We start from the raw sequence: 25,959 nt of genomic DNA on the forward strand, positions 1-25,959 counted from the left end.
CCTCAAGTCAAAACTGACTTGTAACCTAGTGCTGCATTTGCCAATCCTGTGTGCTGTTAGAGCCCTATAACCAGAGCAGAGTCTTTGATCTGACTTACAAAGTGCGTCAGAAAAACACTAAGGATCCAAGGACCACTTTTAAATAATTTCACTAAAGAACAAATGTTCCTGAAAACAAATACATCAAGGAAATATGTTTCTTTGTCCTTAAATATTTACCTTAGTTCAAAAGTCAAACAGCTTATGCATAACTATATATTAGTTTATTATGTTAAACTATATATTACATTTTCTATAATGTAATAGAAAACTAGGTTTGGCATCTACTTCTGGTTCAGATACTAACTAGTAGTTTTCCCTTAAGGAAGAGATTTAACTTCCACTCATTCAAAATATATTTATTGACCATCTACTATTGACCATCTGTGAGGACATGTTTTGTGTATCCTTTTAGCCAAGCATCGACCATAAATAACATTCTTTAGAGCATAAAAGCAACATCTCTTAAGCTACATGTTATTTTTCTAATAGACAAAAAATGGTTTCATTTCCCACAGGAGCAGAGATTATGGTTTTAGGTCTCCTTAGCACTTGTTTAAAAAACTTTGCAAGTTTTTTTTTCAAACTGTACTGAAAAGATATCATAATGTCCCTCTTTGGAACAAGCTACCCACAAGCAGAAATTAGGGCTTGTTTTCCATCGATACAGAAATACTTTCACAGGAGAAAACTTCTCTCAAAATAAATCAAAGAGTTTACCACCAGATCGTATCAGTGCTAAGGAAAGCATAATAAAGACATATAACTAATATCATCTGGTTTTTCTAGGTGACAGATATATTGCCTCTCAAGAATATAAGCTATCCCTTCAGCCAATTATCCTGGCTCAGTGACCAAGGATGATTTGATAAGCTAAAGAAATCTTTATTCTCATTCCATTAAACATAATTTTAAACCACTTTATTAAGGTATAACTGACATACAAAAAGCTGTACATATTTAATGTATACAACTTACTGAGTTTGAAGTATACACCCATAAAACCACCGTGAAAACAACTGTTTCCTGGATCTTGAACCATCTCCTCATCTTTTATCTTAGAATGGTGTAGCTTAGAAAAGAAAGTGCAAATTCTAAGTCATAAAATATAACTATTTGCATCAAAAGGGCTAATAATTCCCCTACAAATGTATTTTCATGTCAATTCTTGAATTATTTGCATAAGTACAGAAATGATGTTCTTCAAGTTAGCAGTTAGCAAATAAATCTCCCAAATTACATGATGATGTAGAAATGATATACAGAACACACCCACTCTGGGCAGGTAATGCTCATGGCATTTGGAACAAAGACTTTCTAAGCCACATGCCAAGAGGAATAATAACAAGGCAAATTAATAACAAGGTAATAATTCTTCCAACTTTGTTCTTCTTCAAGACTCTTGGCTATTCATGCTCCTTTGCAACTCTGGCTATATTTTAAAATCAACTTGTCAAATTCTATCAATAATTTTGAGGGTAGGTTGATTAAATCTATAATTTTTTTTAGAAAATACCACTTTATAATATTGAATCTTCCAATCCCATCATTTATTTCAGCTGTCTTTAATTATTCTTGTAAATGTTTTATAATTTTCTTTTAGATGTTCTATGTATGCTTTAGCAGATTTATTCTGGCACTTAGTGTATTTATTTTGTTCTCAATAGTATTTTTTACCATGAGAGTTAACATTTAAAATACAATTTGTATTCTAACTAATCTACATTTGTGAATCATAAAATAGTCCCTATTTTTGCACTAATATTTTTTCTAATATATGTACTAAGCAGAAAAGATCATAGCTATGAGCACAAAGACATTTACCATAAAATCGTTTTGTTATTTTGGGTTTATCAGTCCATGTCTGATTATGATGGAGGAACAAAAGAAAGTTGGGATTGATCCACAAGACAGATACCCAGGGAGGCTTGATCACCATCACTTGGACTTGAAGGGGAAAAAAATGGGCACGGTAGCTCAGAAGCTGAAATTTTGGTAAATGTAAAGATATAACTTTCATCGCTAATGTCATAAAAGGAAATTTTCCAAAATCCACATCCTGGAAAATTCCCACTCAGTGTAACTGGAGATTTACCCAAAGGGCAGTCCATGCTCAGTGCTGGCCAAAAAGTAGCTTTGTTGGGGCTTCCCTGGTGGCGCAGTGGTTGAGAGTCTGCCTGCCAATGCAGGGGACACGGGTTCGAGCCCTGGTCTGGTAGGATCCCACATGCCGCGGAGCAACTGGGCCCGTGAGCCACAATTGTTGAGCCTGCGCGTCTGGAGCCTGTGCTCCACAACAAGAGAGGCCGCGATAGTGAGAGACCCGCGCACCGCGATGAAGAGTGGCCCCCCACTTGCCGCAACTAGAAAAAGCCCTCGCACAGAAACGAAGATCCAACACAGCCATAAATGAAAATAAATAAAATAAATAAATAAATAAAAATTAAAAAAAAAAAAAAGTAGCTTTGTTTTCTCAGACTTAAGGTCCAGAATCCAAGCTCTGTACACAGTTGGATCTCTCCTCGTTGGTGAACATATTCTCAGCAAACTCCCAGGCCCCATTCTTTGCTTTGTCCCACACTGTTTCCCAGTAGTGACAGCCAGAAATGAAGCAAGGGGAGCTCAAGACACAAAATGAGTAGCTGAATCTCTCAACACATGCTTACACCCTCTGATGTTCCCACATTGGACATTCCTCAGGTCATCTGAAATGATGAGGAATTATAGGTTGTGTCAACATCCAAAGTCATATTCATTTAGAAGTTCAGCATCCTTGGATTCATCTACAGAATAGCTCTCAGCTGGAGCTCTTGTTCCTTGAACTTAGAAACCAGTTCCCCCATCTGGCAACTGGATCTGACGTTGTTCTTCTGAAAGACCAAAGAGCAGAAGGGGCACCATAAACCCTCTCCCACTGAGCTACTTCTGCAGTGAATTGATGCGTTGGAGGCAACATACCCACACTTCAGGTACATGGGTTTTTCAAGATAAAATAGGCAGACATCTGGTTGCTTCTTCTAAGTGTTCAGCCATGGCAGCTGTGTCTCCTCCACTAGATTCTCTTCTGGCTTCCAGCTATTTCCACTGACAGCTCAGTTCTGGAGTGAGATTGACCTACAAGGGGCTTTGATTGGAGTGGGCCTCTCCTCCCACCTCATTCACATCCTGCCTCTCCTCTGTAATCTAATCAGAATTCATTTAATAATAATTCTGGCATAAGTGAGTATTTTACTAATGTCATAGAGAGATTACCACAAAGGAAAAGATTGTACCTAGAGAGTGTTATTTTTTAATTAATATGGACAACATATTACCCTGTTATCATTCTGCATTAGACCTTGAATATTATGTCTGTTGATGATAAGATGTAGAATTAGGATGGAAATTTTTAAAATATGAGACATCATTATTAACCCTTATAAAGTGAATGGAGCTAGTTTTAAATAGTTTTTGATTATAAAAGCAAAATCACCTCATATTCTTTTTTTTTTTTTTTAACATCTTTATTGGAGTATAATTGCTTTACAATGGTGTGTTAGTTTCTGCTTTATAACAAAGTGAATCAGTTAAACATATACATATGTTCCCATATCTCTTCCCTCTTGCATCTCCCTCCCTCCCACCCTCCCTATCCCACCCATCTAGGTGGTCACAAAGCACAGAGCTGATCTCCCTGTGCTATGCGGTTGCTTCCCACTAGCTATCTATTTTATGTTTGATCACCTCATATTCTGATCAAGGAAATTAACTAAACCTACTAAGAAGTCTTTCCTAAAGTTCCACTTAATAGACACAATCACTACCTCAAAAGGGCTTTTTCACCACAATTGAGAATATCCTCCTTTAGAAGTTTGGTAAATAAATCCCCAGCTATTCTCTGACAGTCAGTTAGTTAGTCAAGATCCTGGGGGTTATTTGTTAGTTATAGTATCAAAAGTAAAAGATATTTTTGTAATCTTACATCCCTTACATCATAACATATATAAGATTTTTTTTTAATGTTAAAAACTGTTCTTCATTGACTTAGATGACTCATAGATGATCAGAGTTTGAGGACTAAGAATGAAAATTTGGGTGGGGAGAGTATTTGAGATAGGGGTGGAAGAGGCATTAGTTTACATTTAGATGATTAAATAGTCTTTCAATTAATTATTTCCACAGTAATCATTAGAGACCCTCATCATTTCATACCCAAAGCAAAGCACATTCCAAGCTCTCCAGTCACGTTGTCTTATTAAGGCAGAGAAACACACAACTCTAAATATAACTTGTAACCCATTTTTACTAGTTTTTTTACATTGCACTTCTCCATTGTTTTGGAGGTACCATAAAGTGTCATATAAACATATATATATATGAAGTTTCAATTTCTTATTATTTTAATGTTTCAATTAATTTATATTGTAACTCCTTTTAGAATGGTCTCACATTTTGGAAATATTCTCACGTTTGTAGTTTAATTAACTCTTGCTCATGAAGGACTGGTCCCTGATGTGTGGTAAGAACACTTTTTTTTTCTTGTGGTACAAACACTTAATGTGAGATCTACTCTCGTAACAAAATCTTAAGTGCACAATACAGTATTAACTATAGGCACGATGTTGTACAACAGATCGCTAAAATTTATTCATCTTTATTACTGAAGCTGTATATCTGTTGAACAGCAATTCCCCATTTCCCCCTTCCTTCAGCCCCTGGCAACCACCGTTCTACTGTTTCTATGAGCTTGACTGTTTTAGATACCTTATATAAATGGAACCATGCAGTATTTGTTCCTCTGTAACTGGCTTACTTCACTTAGTATACTGTCCTCAAGGTTCATCCATGTTATTGTATATGGCAGGATTTCCTTCTTTTTAAGGCTGAATAATACTCTGTTGTATGTATGTATACACCACATTTTGCTTATTCATTCATCTGTCAATGGATATTTAGGTTGTTTCCATTCGCTATTGTGATTAATGCTGCAATGATCATGAGAGTTCAGGTATCTCATTGCGATCCTGATTTCAAATATTTTGGATATATACTCAGAAGTAGAAGTACTGGATCAACACCAGTTCTATTTTTAATTTTTTGAGGAAATGCCATACTGTTTTCCACAGCAGCTGCACAATTTTGCCTTTCTACCAACCGTGTACAAGGTTCCAACTTCTCCACATTTTCATCAATACGTAATATCTTTTTTGTTGTGTTTTATGGTTTTGGAGTTTTGTGGGGGTTTTTTTAATACATCTTTATTGGAGTATAATTGCTTCACAATGCTGTGTTAGTTTCTGTTGTACAGCAAAGTGAATCAGCCATATGCATACATATATCCCTATATCCCCTCCCTCCTGAGCCTCCCTCCCACCCTCCCTATCCCACCCCCCTAGGTTGTCACAAAGCACTGAGCTGATCTCCCTGTGCTATGCGGCTGCTTCCCACTAGCTATCTATTTTACATTTGGTAGTGTATATATGTCAATGCTACTGTCACTTTGCCCCAGCTTCCCCTTCCCCCACCCCATGTCCTCAAGTCCATTCTCTATGTCTACGTCTTTATTCCTGCCCTGCCACTAGGTTCATCAGTACCACTTTTTTTAGATTCCATCTATATGCATTAGCATACGGTATTTGTTTTTCTCTTTCTGACTTACTTCACTCTGTATGACAGACTCTAGGTCCATCCACCTCACTACAAATCACTAAATTTCGTTTCTTTTTATGGCTGATCCATTGTATATATGTGCCAAATCTTTATCCATTCATCTGTCAATGGACATTTAGGTTGCTTCCATGTCCCGGCTATTGTAAACAGTGGTGCAATGAAAATTGTGGTACATGTCTCTTTTTGAATTATGGTTTTCTCAGGGTATATACACATGTTCTTGGATTGGAAGAAATCAATATTGTGAAAATGACTATACTACCCAAAGCAATCTACAGATTCAGTGCAATCCCTATCAAACTACCAATATGGCATTCTTCACAGAATTAGAACAAAAAATTTTACAATTTGTATGGAAACACAAAAGTCCCCGAATAGCCAAAGCAATCTTGAGAAAGAAAAATGGAGCTGGAGGAATCAGGCTCCCCGACTTCAAACTATACTACAAAGCTACAGTAATCAAGACAGTATGGTACTGGCACAAAAACAGAAATATAGATCAATGGCACAAGATAGAAAGCCCAGAGATAAACCCACGCACATATGGTCACCTAATTTACGATAATGGAGAAAAGACAGCCTCTTCAATAAGTGGTGCTGGGGAAACTGGCAGCTACAGGTAAAAGAATGAAATTAGAACACTATTTAATACCATACACAAAAATAAACTCCAAAATGGATTAAAGACCTAAATGTAAGACCAGACACTATAAAACTCTTAGAGGAAAACATAGGAAAAACACTCTTTGACATAAACCACAGCAAGATCTTTTTTGTGGGTTTTTTTTTTAATAGCCATCCTAACAGGTATGCGGTAATATATCATTCTGGTTTTGAGTTGCATTTCTCTGATGACTAAAGATGCTGAACATCTTTTCATATACCTATTGGCCATTTGCATGTCTTCTTAGGAAAAATGTCTATTCAAACCTTAGCCCATTTTTTAAACAGGGTTTTTTTGTTTGTTTGGGTTTTGTTTGTTTGTTGTTTTTTTTTTTGCTATTAAGTTCTGGAAGTTTCTTACGTATTTTGGAGATTAGCTCTTTAACAGATAAATGGTTTGCAAATATTTCCTCCCATTCTGTAGTTTGCCTTTCCACTCTGTTTATTGTTTCCTTTGCTGGGCAGAAGTTTCTTAGTTTGATGTTGTCTATTCTTACTTTTGTTGCTTGTGCTTTTGATATAGTATCCAAGAAACCAATACCAAGACCAATGTCATGAAGCTTTTCCCCTATGTTTTCTTCTAGGAGTTTTACAGTTTTAGGTCTTATATTTAAATGTTTAATACATTTTGAGTTGTTTTTTTGTGTGTGTTACAAGATAAGGGTCCAATTTCATTCTCCTACACGTGGATATCCAGTTTTCCCAACACCATTTACTGAAGAGACTATCCTTTCCCCATTGTATATCTTGGCACCCTTGTAGAAGATAAGTTGACCATATATGTGTGGGTTTATTTTGGGGCTTTCTATTCTGTTCTACTGTTCTATATGTCTTTTTTTATACCAGTACCAATTAATTGCTGTAGTTTTGCAATACAGAACTATGATGCTGTCAGCCTTGTTCTTTCTCAAGATTGCTTAGGCTATTCTGGGTCTTTTGTGGATCCATATGAATTTTAGGGTTGTTTTTCCTATTTCTGTAAAAATGCCACTAGGACTTTGATAGGGATTGTATTGATTCTATAGATTGTGTTGAATAATGTAGACATTTTTACAGTATTAAGTCTTATAATCCATGACAACGGAATGTCTTTCAATTTATTTGTGTCCACTTTGATCATCACTGTTTTATAGTTTTAAGTGTACAAGTATTTTACCTTCCTAGTTAAGTTTATTCTGTATAATATCTACGACCCATTTTGAGTTAATTTTTGTGTATGATGTGAAGTAGGGGTCCAAATTCTTTCTTCTCCATATGGATATCCAGTTGTTGAAAAGATTATTATTTCCCCCATTGAATTTTCTTGGCATCTCTCAAAAATCAACTGACCGTAGATGTACGGATTTCTTTCTTCATTCTCAATTCTATTCCATTGTTCTATATGTCTATCTTTATGCCAGTATCACAATGTCAATTACTGTAGCTTTGTGGTAAGTTTTGAAATTGCAAAGTGTGAGTCCTCCAACTTCGCTTTTCTTTTTCAAGATTGTTTCGGCTATCAGGGTCCCTTGCATTTCCATATGAATTATAGGATCTGTTTGTCAGTTTCTGCAAAACACCAGCTGGGATTTTGATAGACATTGTGTTGAATCTGTAGATCAATTTGGATAGCATTACTATCTTAAAAATGTTAAATCTTCCAAGCCATGAAGATGAAATAGCTTTCCATTTATTTGGGTCTTCTTTAATTTCTTTCACCAGTGTTCTATAGTTTTTAGTGTATAAGTCTCATACTTCATTTTTTAAATTTATTCTTGAGTATTTATTCTTTTTGATACTATTGGAAATGGAAATTTTTCTTAATTCCCATTTCAAATTATTGATTGCTAGTGTAAAAAACTACAGCTAATTTTTCTTATTGATCTTATATCTTGCAACCTTTATGAACTTGTTTATTACTAGATGCTATATAATTTTATCTCTATTTTCACAACAGTGGTTATTATTTTCACAAAGGGTTATTATGCCATTTTTACAGATGCTGTTGGGAATAGGAAAGAGGAATTCTGAGACTCAGAGAACTTAAGAAAAATTCAAGATAAACAAAGATAGTAAGTTGTAAAGGTTATAAGCCAATCCTATAGGTTCAAATGACCTCTAATATCATCTATTTTCTAATATGTCATGCACCTTCCAATAAGCCTGTTCTCTTTACCCTTAACAAATTATTCTTAATATCACCTTACAAGCAAATAGTTTTGTCTATTTGTGCACCTCAAGTGTGCCACATCTCTTTGTTTTACTAAGTATATCTGCAAAATAATAACCACTTGGATTATCCTAAAATGACCTCATCCTGAGTAAAATGTCCTATATGATAGTTTTTACTCTTGAATAATGAATCAATTACTTTATAAGAAAAACATTTTCTCTTTTTCCAATTATTTAATTCTCTTTGAAGGTCTAAATATACATAATGCTTGAAAATTAGAAAAAAAAAAAAGAGGGCAGGAATTATTTTAAATGTTTACAGTATTTTTAATCTGTTATTGATTTCATTTGCTCCAGATTAAATAGAATTCTGGACACCAGGGAAGCTTATAGAATTGTGGGAGTGTGGCACGCCAGAAACATGAGAATTAATGAAAGTCCAAATGATAACCTTGATAGGAACTAAATACAACTTTTTTTGTTTTCTCAGTTTTTATTGCAGGCAACTGGTTGTCTCAGACTCTAAAGTCCAAATAGTATTATAGACTCAATAAACTAGTGAAATCAGTTTTCAAATACTTTTTTATTTCATTGGATTTCAACAGCTCTTTAAAGCAGCCCCTTTTATCTGGAGTTCATGTGGGAAAGATGGTGCGCCACCACTCAGAATAACAAATCTCTTGGCTATATTCACTTCTACATTGTATTCTGACTAAAGTCCTCTGGAAAAGGGAATGTGCTGCATTACAATTTCAAAAATAGCCAGAGATTGAAAATTAATGCACCACAGAGCACGCTGTTTTGGCCTTTTGTCTAAAGGGCAAATGCAGACAAATCAGAGTCTAGAGCTGTGTGCCATATATAGGGATTTGTTTCCTGCACAAAACTCCAGAGAAAACAGTGCATTCAAATGGTAATGAAAAGAGGGCCTGCGTGCAGATAATGGTATATTAAACTTGGATGAGCTAACTGTGCATTTTCATGTGAATCAGCCTCCTGGTAAGACTCATTAGGAATGCACATTAAAGATATAGACAAGTGTGTCGCCTTTTAATCAAGTGTCTTATTTCTAACAACACTATTAGTATTGTGAACATTCTGGTAAGTGGAATTTTTGACTGAAATTTAATTGTACCGCCTGGAAATTTGATTCCGTTTCAAAGCTGTAAGAATATCTGCATGTGAGGGTAGAATGAGAAGAAGTGGCGGGGGGGAAAAGAGAGTGAACTACAATAGGAATTGATCGATTACTTTCTTTTCTCTTAAAAACTAAATACGCTGGCCTGTTGAGATCGATTCTTACTTGGAATCCATACAGATTCTCACAAAATATCAATATACAGGTGGCGCTAAGGAAATGATACTCAAGACCATAGCAGCAATGCTTAGGAAAAGCGAGAAGCATTTCGGCAAGAGGATGATAGAACACATGTGGAGCCTCAGATGGAGAGATGCTACGTACAGGGCAATCTGCATCTAGAAAAGCAGAAAAATACTCATATGATTACGATTAGACATGTAGCAGGAGAGCAAAACATGATTTAGCTTATTAAGAAACAAATTCAAGTGGGTCAGCCTTGAAATTCTGAAGTTCCTTACAGAAGAATGTTCACTTTTCTCTCAATTTATATTTACCACACTTGTAAGAGGCAAACACTTAAAATCTGGTTGCATTTGATTCCAAAGTGTGTTAAAGGGAGAAAAATAAAGAAAAAAGACCACCACATAAGATTTCTTTTTCTTACCAAGATACATCTAAACGCCGAGGTCATTCCTGTGGGATTCTGGGATAATGGAATGCTAATCACTGTACTTTCCTTCCCAATACCCTCTCTAGAGAAGGTGATAGACCCAGGTAAGCATGCTTCTGGTAGACCTTGGAGGATGCATCAGAGCCCACAAGTCCTGTTGGAATCTCTAAGGAAGGGAATGGGCTTCCCTCTCCAAGGGACCTGGAGTGAAAGATAAAGGTTTGCCTCTCCTCAATCTTGGGAAAATGTTCATGAGTGGTCCCAAGTGGCTGAAGCCTTGTGATCTCTGGAGGATGGGCAGCAGATGTCTGTCTACTTCTTTCGTTCCTTAGAACAGCTACTGGTAAACCCTAGTGGTCCCTGGTGGAAGGAAGTAGCACTTATAGTCAAAGCCTGCATCTGGGACATGGCAGTGGCCTCTTAGAAAAAGAGAGCAGAGAGGCATCCTCCCCAAACCGTAGCAGAAGGGTCCACAAGCTTACCCACTCTGAGCCCACATGAGAACTGCCATGCCTTCCATCACCTGTTAATTTGCCACAGTAGAATACGACATGTCAAGGTACACAGTTAATGGGATACACAATCATGACTAGGTTTAGGAAATGCGTAGATAGTCTTTTATCATACGACTTAAGAAAAAGAAAGAAACTGAAGATATATAAAGTTGAGTTTATGAAAAATATACAATCTCATAAGGAATTTAAGATGTAAGAGCAACAGTGAGACACTAATTAAAATCCTGAGGAAAACTATGAAATTTGATTCAAGAGACAAATAATCTCCACAGACACACAGTCATAAAGTAAACCATTAATTAAACTACCTTTAAGATGACCTCACTCCAGATTGTTTTATAGCTGAATTCTACTGAATTTTAAGTAACACAATACTATTTCTTTCCAGGTCACAGGAAAATATGGAAAGAATTTCAAATCATCATATAAAGCTAGCATTTTTTTTTTGCAAATGAAATTAAAGAAAACTTAACCCCAATCTCATATAAAGTATAAAAATAAATCTCCTGGTAAAAATTATGAAAATTTTTCTGGAGAAAAATTTTATAACATGCTATATTAGTCAATGTTCTCCAGAAAAACAGAACAAATAGGATACAGAGAGAGATATATATAAGAGGAGACTTATGGTAGGAATTTGTTTATGCTTTTGTGGAGGCCAAGAAGGCCCATAGTCTGCTAGCTGGAGAACCAGGAAAGCTGGTAGTGTAATTCAGTCTCAATCTGAAGGCCTGAGAATCGGGGGGCTGATGATATAAGTCCCACTGGAATCCAAATGCTTGAGAAAGTCTAAGGACAGAAGAAGGTGGATGTCTCAGCTCAAGCAGAGAAAGCAAATTCACCCTTCCATCTTTTTGTTCTATTCAGGCCCTCAACAGATTGGATAATGCCCACCTGCACTGGTGAGGGTAATCTTTAGTCAGTCTACTAATTCAAATGCTAATGTCCTCCAGAGAAACCTCACAGGCACACCCAGAAATAATGCTGTACCAGTTATCTGGACATCCGTCAGCCCTGTCAAGTTGACACATAAAATTAACCATCACATGCACCTGAGGGGATTTTCTTAAGATAACCCTATTTTAGGACATAAAATAACCATTTGCCAAAACCTCTATAAACAAAAGCAAAGGATAAACAACAGACTAGGAACATGACAAACAAAAAGATAGTATCTTTAATGTACACAAAGTTCTTTCTAATTAATAGGAGTAAACTAAATAAAAAGCAATAGAAAATTTAGCAATGCACATTAGCAGGCAAGCCACAAAAAAGGACGCACAAATGGTCATTAAACACGAAAAGATTTTCAGTATCACTAGGCATCCAAATTATACATAATGAATGAGACATACTTTTTCACTCATCAGATTAGCCAAAGCTTAAAATATTTATGGTATTCTGTGATGGAGAGAATTTGGGGGGAAAGGGCATGTCCACGATTATTTTGAAAGTGTGGATTGCAAAATTTTTTTGCAAAATAATCAAACAATTTCCATAAATTCAAAAGGCAACTGTTACTTGAACAAGCTATCATACAAGCTATCAATGGAATTGTAGAAATCAGTTCCAGGAGTTTCAGACTTTAAACTTTTTTATTGAAAAATAAAAGAATGAAAGACAGAATAGGAAAAGAATATGTGTAAACACAGAGAACGGTTTAGAGAAATATTCTTACAAATTGTTAAAAAGCTGTGTTGGGTGAGGGGGGTACTGAAAAGATGATATTAAATGTATATTTTTAATTTTTTTATTATTTATTTTTATTTATCTTTGGTTGCGTCGGGTCTTAGTTGTGGCACACGGGCTCTTCGTTGTGGCGCACGCGCTTCTCTCTAGTTGTGGCGAGCAGCCTCCAGGGCACGTGGGCTCTGTAGTTTGCAGCACAAGTGCTCTAGCTGCACACGAGCTCAGTAGTTGTGGCACGCAGGCTTAGTTGTTCCACAGCATGTGGGATCTTAGTTCCCTGACCAGGGATCGAACCCACATCCCCTGCATTGTAAGGCGGATTCTTTACCACTGGACTACCAGGGAAGTCCCTAAATTTATTTTTAAACATTTTTGTATTTTTTATTTATAATTATAAATTTGTACTTTTTTCTTTGTGGTTAAAAATATATTACATATACATACACATATGTATCTTGTGTAGATTGTATATATCATGTATGTCATACATATATATTGTATATATCATGCATATATATACATATACATTTGAAAAGTACTAAATATCATTAGCTCATTAGTTTACAGTTTTTTTTGGTTTTTTGGCTGTGTTGAGTCTTCATTGTTGCGTGTGGACTTTCTCTAGTTGCAGCGAATGGGGGCTACTCTTTGCTGTGGTACGTGGGCTTCTCATTGCCGTGACTTCTCTGTTGCGGTACACGGGCTCTAGGTGCGTGGGCTTCAGTAGTTGCAGCACGCGGGCTCAGTAGTTAAGGCATGCAGGCTCTAGGGCGCGTGGACTTCAGTAGTTGTAGCTTGCAGGCTCTAGAGCAGTGGCCCCCAAACTTTTTGGCACCAGGGACCGGTTTCATGGAAAACAATTTTTCCACGGCCGGGGGGAGGGTGCGGGATGTTTCAGGCAGTAATGCGAGCAATGGGGAGTGGCAGATGAAGCTTCACTCGCTTGCCCGCTGCTCACCTCCTGCTGTGCGGCCCAGTTCCTAACACACCATGGAATGTATTGGTCGGCGGCCCAGTGGTTGAGGACCCCTGCTCTTGGCACAGGCTCAGTAGTTGTGGTACATGGGCTCAGTAGTTGTGGCACACGGGCTTAGTTGCTCCACAGTATGTGGGATTTTCCCGGACCAGGGATGGAACCCGTGTCCCCTGCATTGGCAGGCGGATCCTTAACCACTGCACCACCAGGGAAGTCCCTAGTTTACAGTTCTTGAATCACAGAAATATATGGTCATAAGAAACTTTATAATTAAACGTTCCTCAGACTCAACTGAAGATTTGGGGAGTATGAAGATGCATCAGTGCATTCTTTCTTGAGTGCTGACAAGGCCACTCTGTCCCATGCTAGATGAGATTTAGAGGAGCCTGCCTCTTCTAGCAATCTTCCTCTTAAATCTGATTTAAAACTGTTCCCCAAAATTACATTCTCCAAGGGAGGATTGTATTGGTTATTTCCACAACCCCAAAATCAACTGCTTTAAAAGGACAAACAGATTTGAAGAATAGTGCAATTTACCCAGAATAATATAGCTGATAATAAGGCATGTGCTTGCAATTTATATAAAAGAGTGTGGAACAAAGGATTTATAGTCAGACCTGAATCTGGGTCAGCTTGTGCTCCTTAAATAAGGTGACAGCTCCTGTCAACTGCCAAACTTGGAAAACAACAGTAATAATCTTGTTGGCTGCAGATATATATTACCCTTGTATGCATTAGAAATAATGTACATAAAATCCATAGTTCATGATTTTGTGATTATTTATTCAATATAGGGTAGTTACTATTATTAAGGCAATAACTATTCATGTATGGGATGGTGTCTAATAATGTCGCCCCATCTAGGTAAAAACTGATGACATTTTACTTGCTTTTATGGTATTTGTATTAAATATTTAAGAAATGTTGAGCAGAAGAAAGATTAGACATGTCCAACAGTATGGAGATTCCTTAAAAAACTAAAAATAGAACTATCATACGATCCAGCAATCCCACTCCTGGGTATAAATACAGAGAAAACCATAATTCAAAAGTATACATGCACCCCAATGTTCATTGCAGCATTATTTACAATACCAGGACATGGAAGCAACCTAAATGTCATTGGAGGAATGGATAAAGATGTGGTACATATATACAATGGAATATTATTTGGCCATAAAGAAGAATGAAATAATACCATTTGCAGTGACACAGATGGACTTAGAGATTGTCATACTGAGTGAAGTAAGTCAGACAGAGAATGACAAATATCATATGATATTGCTTACATGTGGAATCTAAAAAAAAAACGGTACAAATGAACCTATTTACAAAACAGAAATTGAGTCACAGATGTAGAAAACAAACTTATGGTTACCAAGGGGGAACAGGTGAGAGGGATAAATTGGGAGATTGGGATTGACATACACACACTACTATATATATAATAGATAACTAATAAGAACCTACTGTATAGCACAGGGAACTCTATTCAATATGGCCTATATGGGAATAGAATCTAAAAACAGCTGATATATGTGTATATATATAACTGACTCACTTTGCTGTACAGCAGAAACTAACACAACATTTTAAATCAACTATACTCCAATTAAAAAAATTAATTAAAAAAAAAAGAAAGACTAGACATGTCGCACGATGGCTCTGGAGGATAGAATTAGGAACACTGTTAAGTTAACGAACTGATTCTATCTTAGTAAAAGAAAACTTTGTATTTGCCTAAGGATGGAATGAATGATTCTAGAAACAACAGTGTTCTTTAATGGAAGGTATGGCACCAGATGATGTAAGCCTTAGGTTATTTCTCTTCCTAGGATCCTGATTCTCTGCCTTTGCACTCTGCTGGCAGCGAGTCAAGGAGACAGCTAAGGCCAAGGGTGTAGTGTAGGGTAAGACAGACATAAAACAATGCTCCTAAATCAGAAGAAGATTACTGTCACAGAGAAAATCTGAACAACAATTAAATACAGTAGTTGGCTATTAGCTACCATGTTGTATACCACAGCTTTCATGTGTTTGGATCTAGTTAAATCCCATAGTCCCATATAAATCTTTATCTTTTACAGATTTTTGTTTACACTTTCTTCAGCAGTTTTGTCACTTTCACTGAGATTTACTAAAAGCAGCTCAGCCATTTGTTTTTCCAAATCCCTCTGTGTTAGTCTAGACTTTTACGGACATTTATTTCATAATGCTTACAACCATAAAAGCTAAAATTATGGTTTATCTCCTGTCTTGAGATATAGATTTACCTACACATTTTTAGCTTGACTTTCACATTTTCAAAAACTCCAAGTCTGCTTTACTGATTCTTCCCAGAAGACACTTGTGATTTGATAGAAAATATAAACAGCAAGAATGAGATTGGAATGCTCATTGTTCTTCATAATAAATTTCATTTCCATAAAGCTTGTTCATGCTATGGCCTGTTTAGTAAAGAGGAAACAAGGCTAACATCTTTGCTTAATCCACACAGTGTCAGTTTCAAGTATCATACAGAGACTCAAGTAACTAGATACTAAGAAAGGGAAATGTCTGATTAATCATAATGACTCATTATCTTAGAAGTTCTCTATTTGAAGCAGCAAACTGAATGAGACATGGATACAATATGATCAATAAAATAGAAGAAAATTAGGACCTCTAATCCAAGGAAACAAGTATAACTAATTATGCTTTATCATCAAAATTGTTCCTTAACTTCTTTGAATTCAGGATAGAAGTCTCAATTTTAAAACTGAGAAACCACTGGAAATATTCACATAGGACCTAAATGTATTAGAGAATAAGTAACATTCCTGACAATATCTTCAATAGCAGATTCATGATAACTACTTAAACATTTTAAAAATTATGTTTCTTTCATTTTAGTTTCTCTTCATTTATTTTTATTTAATTTGAGGTCCAGGAGTAGTTTTGCTTCTTTGTCAACTAGGAGAAATTCACTCAGGCATGCCTGAGTAGAGTCTGTTTTACAGTAACAATGGAATGTAGACAGAGTAGATAAATGCAGCAATTATACAGGTACAACCTACAAAGAGGAAAAATCCTGTTTATATTTGTGTTTATACCCTTATGCAAAAATCATTACAATTTTCGGGCTTCCCTGGTGGTGCAGTGGTTAAGAATCCGCCTGCCAATGCAGGGGACACAGGTTCGAGCCCTGGTCCAGGAAGATCCCACATGCTGGGAGCAACTAAGCCTATGTGCCACAACTACTGAGCCTGCGCTCTGGAGCCTGTGAGCCACAACTACTGAAGTCCGCACGCCTAGAGCCCAGGCTCCGCAACAAGAGAAGCCACCACAATGAGAAGCCCGCGCACCACAACGAAGAGTAGCCCCCGCTCACCGCAACTAGAGAAAGCCCGCGAGGAGCAACAAAGACCCAACTCAGCCAAAAATAAATAAATAAATAAATAAATATTTTTTAAAATCATTACAATTTTCACAAAAGTATTCTTTAGTAAGGATTGGAATGAAAGAATAAAGCAATGGCTTTAATGATCACTGGACATAGGTTACGAGATTATAATTTTAGTTCCCGATTTAAAATATCCATTAGTCTCCCACTAATGAAAAAATAAATTCCAAACTGACCATATACAAAAAAGCATCATTCTATTATACTGTTATCTACTCCTCCCAAGTACGTAAACACTGCTAGAGTAGACTTTATGTCTCTGCTATATGTACTGAGAAACTTCCCTTCTTTTAGCATTTATCTGTTAAGAATTTACATGGATTTGTACTCATTTGCTTAATGTCTGACTCCCCATTAGGTGGTAATGGCTAGATCTATTTCTACTCATCATAGTAGCCACAATACCTGACATCCAGTAGGTATCTAATATATCTTTGCTTTAAATGAATGAAGTAATAAATCTTTTGCATCATCACCTTTTTGTTTGTTTGTTTGTTTTTATTTTTTTGGCTGTGTTGGGTGTTTGTTGCTGTGCGCAGGCTTTCTCTAGTTGTGATGAGCCGGTGCAACTCTTCGTGGCGGTGCACGGGCTTCTCACTGTGGTGGCTTCTCTTGTTGTGGAGCACGGGCTCTAGGTGCACAGGCTTCAGTAGTTGTGGCTCGCGGGCTCTAGAGCGTGGGCTCAGTCGTTGTGGCACGTGGGCTTAGTTGCTTCGTGGCATGTGGGATCTTCCCAGGCCAGGGATCGAACCCATGTCCCCTGCATTGGCAGGCGGATTCTTAACCACTGCACCACCAGGGAAGCCCTCATCACCTTTTTTTGATTACTATTTTCATTTCTTTCATTATTTTTCATGTGACAAAAGCTCCAATAATATTTAGTTTCACATTCCTTAAACTATTCTGAGTACTATTGTCAGTTAAGTTTTCCCAAAACACAGCTGTATCAGGACACAGTTTTAACTCACGTATTTTCCATGTTTCCTTATTATCTAGAGTCTAGACCAGCCTCTCTCAGTGGAGGTTCCCAGAGAGAATTAAACCTAAATGTTCTGGGCACCCATTCTATGTAATGAATTAACTTCCCTCCTATGCATTTAGACTGGTGATAGCTATGTAGTAACTTTGGGAGGATTGAGAAAATAATCACTCAATTTATTTTATGTAAGGCCTAATTCTCTTGTGGAACTCCAGTTGGGAAAGACTAATTCCAGGAAAACAATATGGACCTGCCTTACTTTTCTGGTCTATTCTCCTGTAACTCGTCTTCACCTTCCCTTGGCATTATTCAAATTGGATGCAATAATCATCAGGCATTTCTGTCTCCACCAATTAGCATTCCCACTTCCTTGCATATCCATTGTGCATTTCTTTGGATGAAATCTCACCCAATCCTTAAGATTAATCACAAATAACCTATGAAGATTTCTTTTACTTGCATCAGTAGATTTTTTATTTCTTCTTTGGGCTTCGTGGATTCCGTTGCACTTACCACATTTAATTTACCATTACAGATAATTTTTGTGTATTTTTTTTTAACCTCTCCTATGAGTTCTTTGAAAGCTGAACTTTTGTCCACAAAAAAGAGCCTCATGTCTTTTGCAGATTAGATGCTAGGTTCAGAGGGCAAACCATCATGCTGCTGGGGGAAAAGATCTAAGCAGAGCTCCAGAATTACGGAAAGATGTAGGAGAACGTGCAAAAAACCTCTGATACGAAATGTCAGCTTTTCGCCACTGCCTGGCATAAAGAACCAGTGCTCATGATGAGCAGCAGCATGGCAAGGAGTTAAACATCAGGAGAAAATATCAAGGAATTATTATTCACACTTCCTTTGCATACTTGTGTTCTTAATTAAAACACAGGACCACACACACATACACACACCCACGGACTTTCTATGTTATGGAGAGAAATAAGTCTACACTTAACCACTATTTATTCCTGGGAAAGTGATTGGCATAATTGAAAAGAAGGTGAGAAGCTTCCTTTCAAGATCTGATAGTAACACTGTCTTTCAAAATTCAGGATGCTCTCTCTGACTTTGGTTGAGACTCACTTTCTTGAGCACATTATCTGTCCCTTTATTATGCAAATATTAGTCTTTTGAGCAACTATTTACTATTATTATATGATCATATAATAGTTTCCACATTATTATAGTGTCCACATACACTCTTGTTCTAAATATATTATATATGTATATATACATACACACAACACATATATACATATACATACATACACACACATATGTATAGATGTACCTTTGAATTTAAAGCCAATTTCCACATCCTATATTAAATTGCCAACTTTCACGAAATTCACTGCAGTATATACATCCTGTGTCTCTGAAAAGGTGACTGTGATACTATTTTATTACAAATGTCTTTCTGGCACATTCTCATTTATAATATTTAATACACTATTGCTGCAATATGCTAAATAGCCCCCTGATGGTTATTGTAAAAAGGTGAATATGCACTTTTAAGTACTTAGAGAATCAGAGTGTAAATTAATTACTGAAAGTACATAACAGTCAATGTTTTATTATAAAATTGTGCTGTTGGCTTAGAGGTTGTTTACTAACCATATTTAGAAAAGTGTCTATTATTTGGAAATCAATTCAATTAAAAGCTGTCTACTTTTAAGCCTGAGCCTAACAGAAATCAAAATACACATGAAAATTTGAAAAGTGTGTTTTAAGAGGTCATTATGAAAATCAACTCTGTTGGTGCCAGTTATTCTGGTAGAGAGCAGCTGTTAGTCTTCAATTTGCCTAGAGTAACTTGTCTACCTACAAAACGATAAATTGGAAGCCATCATGTAATTTCTGCCATATAACTTCTTTACATTTAAAGTTAAAACAAACATCAATAAAGATATAGAGATAAGTATACAAGTATGTGTGATCATAATTTAACATTACAACAATTAACATTGAAATAATTTGTTTTTAAAGGTCACGTGAAGACCCCAACTGTTTTTTTTTTTTTTCTTTTTTCTGGCTGCGTTGGGTCTTCGTTGCTGCACACGGGCTTTCTTTCTCTAGTTGCGACAAGAGAGGACAACTCTTCGTTGCGGGGCGTGGGCTTCTCATTGCCGTGGCTTCTCTTGTTGCAGAGCACAGGCTCTAGGTGCGCAGGCTTCAGTAGTTGTGGCACACGGGCTTCAGTAGTTGTGGCTCACGGGTTTCAGTAGTTGTGGCTCACGGGCTCTAGAGCGCAGGCTCAGTAGTTGTGGTGCACGGGCTTAGTTGTTCCGCGGCATGTAGGATCTTCCCGGACCAGGGCTTGAACCCGTGTTCCCTGCATTGGCAGGCGGATTCTTAACCACTGAGCCACCAGGGAAGCCCCAACATCGAAATAATTTAAAACATATTCCCTAAATCTTCAAAATTATTATAAACGGATAAACACAACAAAGAAAACAAAAACCATATAACATAAGATATCAGAGAAATATTAAAACAGAAATTATACAGTTTATAAAATTAAAAAGCAGAATAAGTGATTTATCACAGTAAGTGGAAATAAGATAAATTCTCTATTAAACCCCTGACTAAGAAATAGGTAACACCAAGTGTTACTCTGCCCATCCAGGCAGCTTAAAACTAAGATCTTTATTGAAAGAAACCCATTAAAATTATACCAAGAGCAACTCACATTAGCCCCAACAAAAAAAAAAAACCTTTTTTTTGCAAGGGGAAATGGTACTACACTAGAAAACAGGTAAATCTTCAAGATACTATGTGAAGGTCCCAAGACTGCAAGTACCAACCACCTAGTTTTAAAAAACAGCTGAAGGACTTCCCCGGTGGTCCAGTGGTTAAGAATCCTTCTTGCAATGCAGGGGACACCGGTTCAATCTCTGGTCAGGGAACTAAGATCCCACATGCTACGGGGCAACTAAGCCCATCCATTCTGGAGCCCGCATGCCACAACTAGACAGAAGCCTGCGCACCTCAACAAAGAGCCTGCATGCCACAACAAAAGATCCCGCGTGCCGCAACTAAGACCCGACACAGCCAATAAATAAATACTTTTTAAAATAAATAAATAAATAAATAAATAAATAAAAACCAGCTCAGAAACCAAGCAGCTACATGAAGAAAGCATGTAATATAACAATACCTTGCAGTTCACAATATTACCAAAGTCTTAGCTCTTGAGAAAGCTGGAAAAATAGAAAATAGATTATAGAAACAAGTAAAAAAAGAATACTCTTCATACAAAGAACGAGAAGCAATATGGCTCAAAACGCTGTCTGCTTGTAAAGATTTGTTAACCCTCCAATCTTCAGTCATTTCATTGTAAATGTAATAGAAAACCATTTTTATTACCTTCTCAATTTCCATCTCTTTAAAATGTGACATTCTGTAGGCTGGCATACAAGACACACTTTGCAAATACTCAGTGAATGGTGGTCATTACTTTCACCATTGGCTCCTAATGCCATGAGCAGCCATGTGAAATGCAGAGGGTAAGGCTCCAGCTGTGCAAAAGAACAGTGGATTGTTGTCACTTGTACATGTGACTTATTCAAATTCAAGTGAGCTGTTTGAAGAAAAGAACAGGAGCAAGTGTTGGCAATCCACTCTCCATTCCTCTCACTGAACAGATGCCACAGAGCAAGTGGGACCCCAAGAACAGAAGGTGCTGTTTCTTCAATCAACCCATCTGCCTCCAATACTGTGAATATCTCAGCTCAGAAGTATGATTCTGGGGTTAAATATACATATTTTCCCACATAGCATGATGTCAAAACATAAGCGAAAACTTTATCTGAAACTCAGTTGAAGAAATGATGGGTGGATCAATGCTTCAAGAAAAGCTGCCTGAATTTGTTGGTCTTACTGAGGCTCTCCATGTCCATATATTGTACATTTTGATTCATTTGTGGAAATTTTAAGGGGAATAATTTACTAGATTTCTGTTCTATCTTACAAGAAGACCTTAAAAGCCTCCTGTTTGTAGGATGTAGCTCCCCTTTATAAATATGACAGGGGGAAAAAAACCCACAGGGAAAAAGACGAGAAATATTTTTAATGATCCCACCAAATCTGAGGTTTGCAACAAAACTCAAATCCAACCCAGAAATATAAACCCTGAAGACGGCTGGATCAGAGTGAGCCAGATGAAAGTTTGCCTAGTTAATTTTTACCACATATTTTACGAGTATGGAGCAGAGGTGTTGCAGGCATCAAAAACAAACTTGATCCCTAACCAGAAGGATGGTTCAGAGTGGAGTCCTGGGAAATGCTGACAACATCAACCCATGGACTAGAGACCTGGCTAAAGACTCAGGAGACAGGAAAAACCTAAGAGGTAGTGGTGGTTATTTTGCAGACAAATGTCTCTTCGTGTGTGTTTATGTAGGGTGGGTGGGAGTTGGTGTGAGTGTACACACACGTACTAGAGCTCATAAGAGAAGGAGAGCGATTGAAGTGGGAGGTAGTAGGGAGACTTAAAAAGAATACCAGAAGCTGCTGCTGCCAGAGGATGCAGCACTAAACATGTAAGGGCTCTGCTGCCTGGGGATGACAGTCTGGGCTATATGGTCTCCTGTTGCAGGAAAGGAATCGTAAGCACCTCTCCGGCTGGACTCCACTGGTCTTGGTTAGGGGGTCACTTGGATAATTACTGCAGACATTTAGGATTCATCGGTGTTGTGACTATTAAATTAACATTTGTTAAGTAGAGCCCTGGCATATCAGATGCTGAGCTGAACTGAGAGTCTTAACAAAAGACTAGAAGGGGATTGAAACAGAGGAATTTACTACTCACAGGTCCTGGAGGAAGTACAGATAGGTCTTGAGGGGCCACAGGGGGAGGTCAAGGCAGGATGCAGGCAGAGAGTCCTGCAGGACCTAGGACACATGCCTTTATTAGGGTCCACAGGTGGAGTGCTTTGGGGTTCCTGGGCTAAGGCCAGATCAGTCAATTCAAACCAAAAAGAGAAAAGTTTTGGTAAGCTTCTCAGGGGGGTTTATCTAGGGGGCCACACAAGGGCAAGGCCCTGGGAGGCAGGGGAGAATGCTTATTACAAGGGCCACTGAGGGAGTCTTATCAGGAATTCACATTTACTTGTGACTCTGCAAGCTGTTATCTGTGGCATGTGCTTGGGGGAGGGACGAGAGTCAGTCCAAGGCCCTTGCAGGTCACTTGGCCACACAGAATGGATGCCAAGGCAGGGATGTATGGAATAGTTTAGCTAAACTCTCAACAATGAGGAAAGACTAATCTGTCAAGAATGGAAAAGTAGGAAACCAAACTAATGCAATCCTTCTTCCTCAGTCATCTATCAATAGTTTAAAAGTTTGCCTTGCTCTCAGTGACACACATGATGTGTGTCAGATAGTCATGAGAAGAAGTGACGGGGCACCCTGGATGCCTGAGATGTTCCTTTACAGGAATCTGTGATGACTACCAGCCCTGGGCTATACTGTTAAATATAGGTTTAAACTCTCTCTGGAATATTCCTGTGCCTGATAGTTGCTGTTGCTCTACTGGGGCTAGGGTAGGAAGAAGATGAATGTGAGGCCCCTTGAGTGACACTTGCTGTGAGGGTAAAGAACTTGACAGAGGCAGAGATGTCTGATAAGCATCCATTGCTCCTCCATCAACAAAGGCTTCCGGCTCAAAGCAAGAGAGAAAGAGTTACAAAATCAATGTGGTGAAACTGGCTGCATCTTCATGAAAAGGATTGAGGATGTGACTTTTTATCATCTTCAGTTTTTGCAAATACCCAGGTAGTGAACACTGCCGATAGCCCTCATACTCTATTAAAGGGACAGCAATTATGTCAAAACAAAAATATATTATCTATTCTCAACTAATATTATCTACTTGATATCCATTGCTGGCAAAAAGATACAGCAGAAAATATTCAATAAGAGAACTGCAAAGCAGCTGGCCAATCATGGACTATGCAATTATTATATTTTCATTCTGGCCCTGAAAAAGAAAAAGCTGAAAATGAATGAAATATGCACCAGTGCTTCTAGCAATGAAATTAAGCCACCTAATTAACTGTGCAATTTTTACAAAGGTTTTGAGAAACATTCATTAGGACTTTTGTTTGAAGTGAACTTCATCTCCTGCCTCATCTTAATTCCTAGAATATAAAGCAAGTCTACTTAAACACCTTGGTTTTTACTGAAAGATGATAAATAAAATACTCCGAAATTTTGGAAATAGAAGCATATTTTTAAAAGGACAATATGAGCTGTTTCATACTGCATTTAGCTTGTTCATTATAGTGATTATCTTATTGTTACTATTATTATTCACTATTATTATCACTACAGTCAAACTATTATGCTATGCACTTATACAATATATCATTAATACTTTAAAAAATTAGGCAACACAGGAATTACCATGATCATTTCCTAGGTAAGGAAAAAGTTTCTGAGTATAATTAACTTTCTGAAGCTCTCACTGCTAATAAGTCCCAAAGCCTCTATTAAATCTCATACTGGAACAATTCCAAAGTCTATAAATATCCATCCCATCAGTCATGTTTCTATACAAAAACTTGTCAAGGATCGATGAGAAAATGCATAATTGATATTTTACTACTACATCAGTCAATCTAATAATACTAACATAATGAGATAGTTTCATTAAATATTAGCTATGTTACCCATAAACTTTTATAAATATTAATATCAAATTATTAAAGTCTCTAAATACTTAATATTAAATGCTCACACATTATTATTGCTTCTTCATCTTTAGGAACTCATCCAAGGAAATAGTCATAAAATGAGAACTTTATTGGAATTTTTTATCGCCCAGTGTTTAATCACTTTGAAATGATATTTGGCATTCTCAACTAGGAGAATGGTGCTATATATTCAATTGAAGAGATTATGACTAAGAGGATTAACAGTAAGTCCACAGGAAAGGAATAAGCCACCTAGAAATTATGTTTGATTGCAGGAATTTTTTCACCTCCCTCTCACATCCTATATTAACAACCAGGGAAAAAAAGGAAGGAAAACTAAAACAGGTATAAAACAGCTACCTGCACAATTAAATTAAAACCAAAACTCCTACTCTGAATAATAAGTATTAATTAATTCATCTACCTCATACTATACATATCTTCATAAAAATCTTCTAAACCACCAACATCCTCCATGCCTATAAACAAAGAGTCTGCAAGTAGAACAACAGATCAAATCAAGGCTACTTAATTGCTCTACCACTGAATGGGTTGAATTCCAGTCAGCTAACAGGTTGACAACATCCTCACCATGGATGCTAATACCTGCTCAAATAATCCTTTTGGTTGAAAATCTCAACCTACATAATCCCATAAAGTTACTTACAAAGCTCATACGAATTATATAAACATTGAGCATATACTCTCTTCTAAAAATATACAGTGTGAACCAGGTTCTCATCTCGTATTCATTTGGGGTCAATATTATCATTTGCATACTTTTGAAACTGGAGGGTTCCTTTCCACGATGTCCACTTTTTACAATTTAAAATAGGATAACGGAAGAGCTTCTGGACACAATTTCAAAGGCTATTTCTAACAGAGGTAAATCACTAGTAATTAAAAATAATAGGAATCTGATATGATTACTTCAGGCCTGGGTATTGACAAATCACTCACATTCAGGCACAAGCTAATAAACAAGAGACAAGAGCTTGGAGGAAAGAAAAATGCAGGTCTATAGAATGTGCTTGATTGAATTCACCCTATTCAGGTACTCATAACTTAGTAGAAAAGAAGGAACAGCAGGCGAATTACCCAAGTAATGGGTGATCAGAAATCCTCAAGGGGTAATGGAAGACACTGGATTAGGAACTAGATTTTTTTTATAGTCTTGGCTTTGACACAAACTATTTTTGTGAGCTTAGGCAGGTTGTTTCCTGTCTTTAGGCTTCAATTTTCTCATCTGTAAAGGGACATTCAGAGAAAGTTGGTCTGATAAATCAGGTTTACGTTCCAAGAAGTTCAAGTTCTGAAATTCTCAAATGTCAGATAGCAGAATAGGTTGTTTCCTTGAGCTCTTTGCTTTAGCCCAAGTTTCAATGGCCTGGGTGCAAAGCATGGCAGAATATC

The sequence above is a fragment of the Eubalaena glacialis genome, chromosome 18, assembly GCF_028564815.1.
Source record: "Eubalaena glacialis isolate mEubGla1 chromosome 18, mEubGla1.1.hap2.+ XY, whole genome shotgun sequence".
NCBI lineage: Eukaryota > Metazoa > Chordata > Mammalia > Artiodactyla > Balaenidae > Eubalaena > Eubalaena glacialis.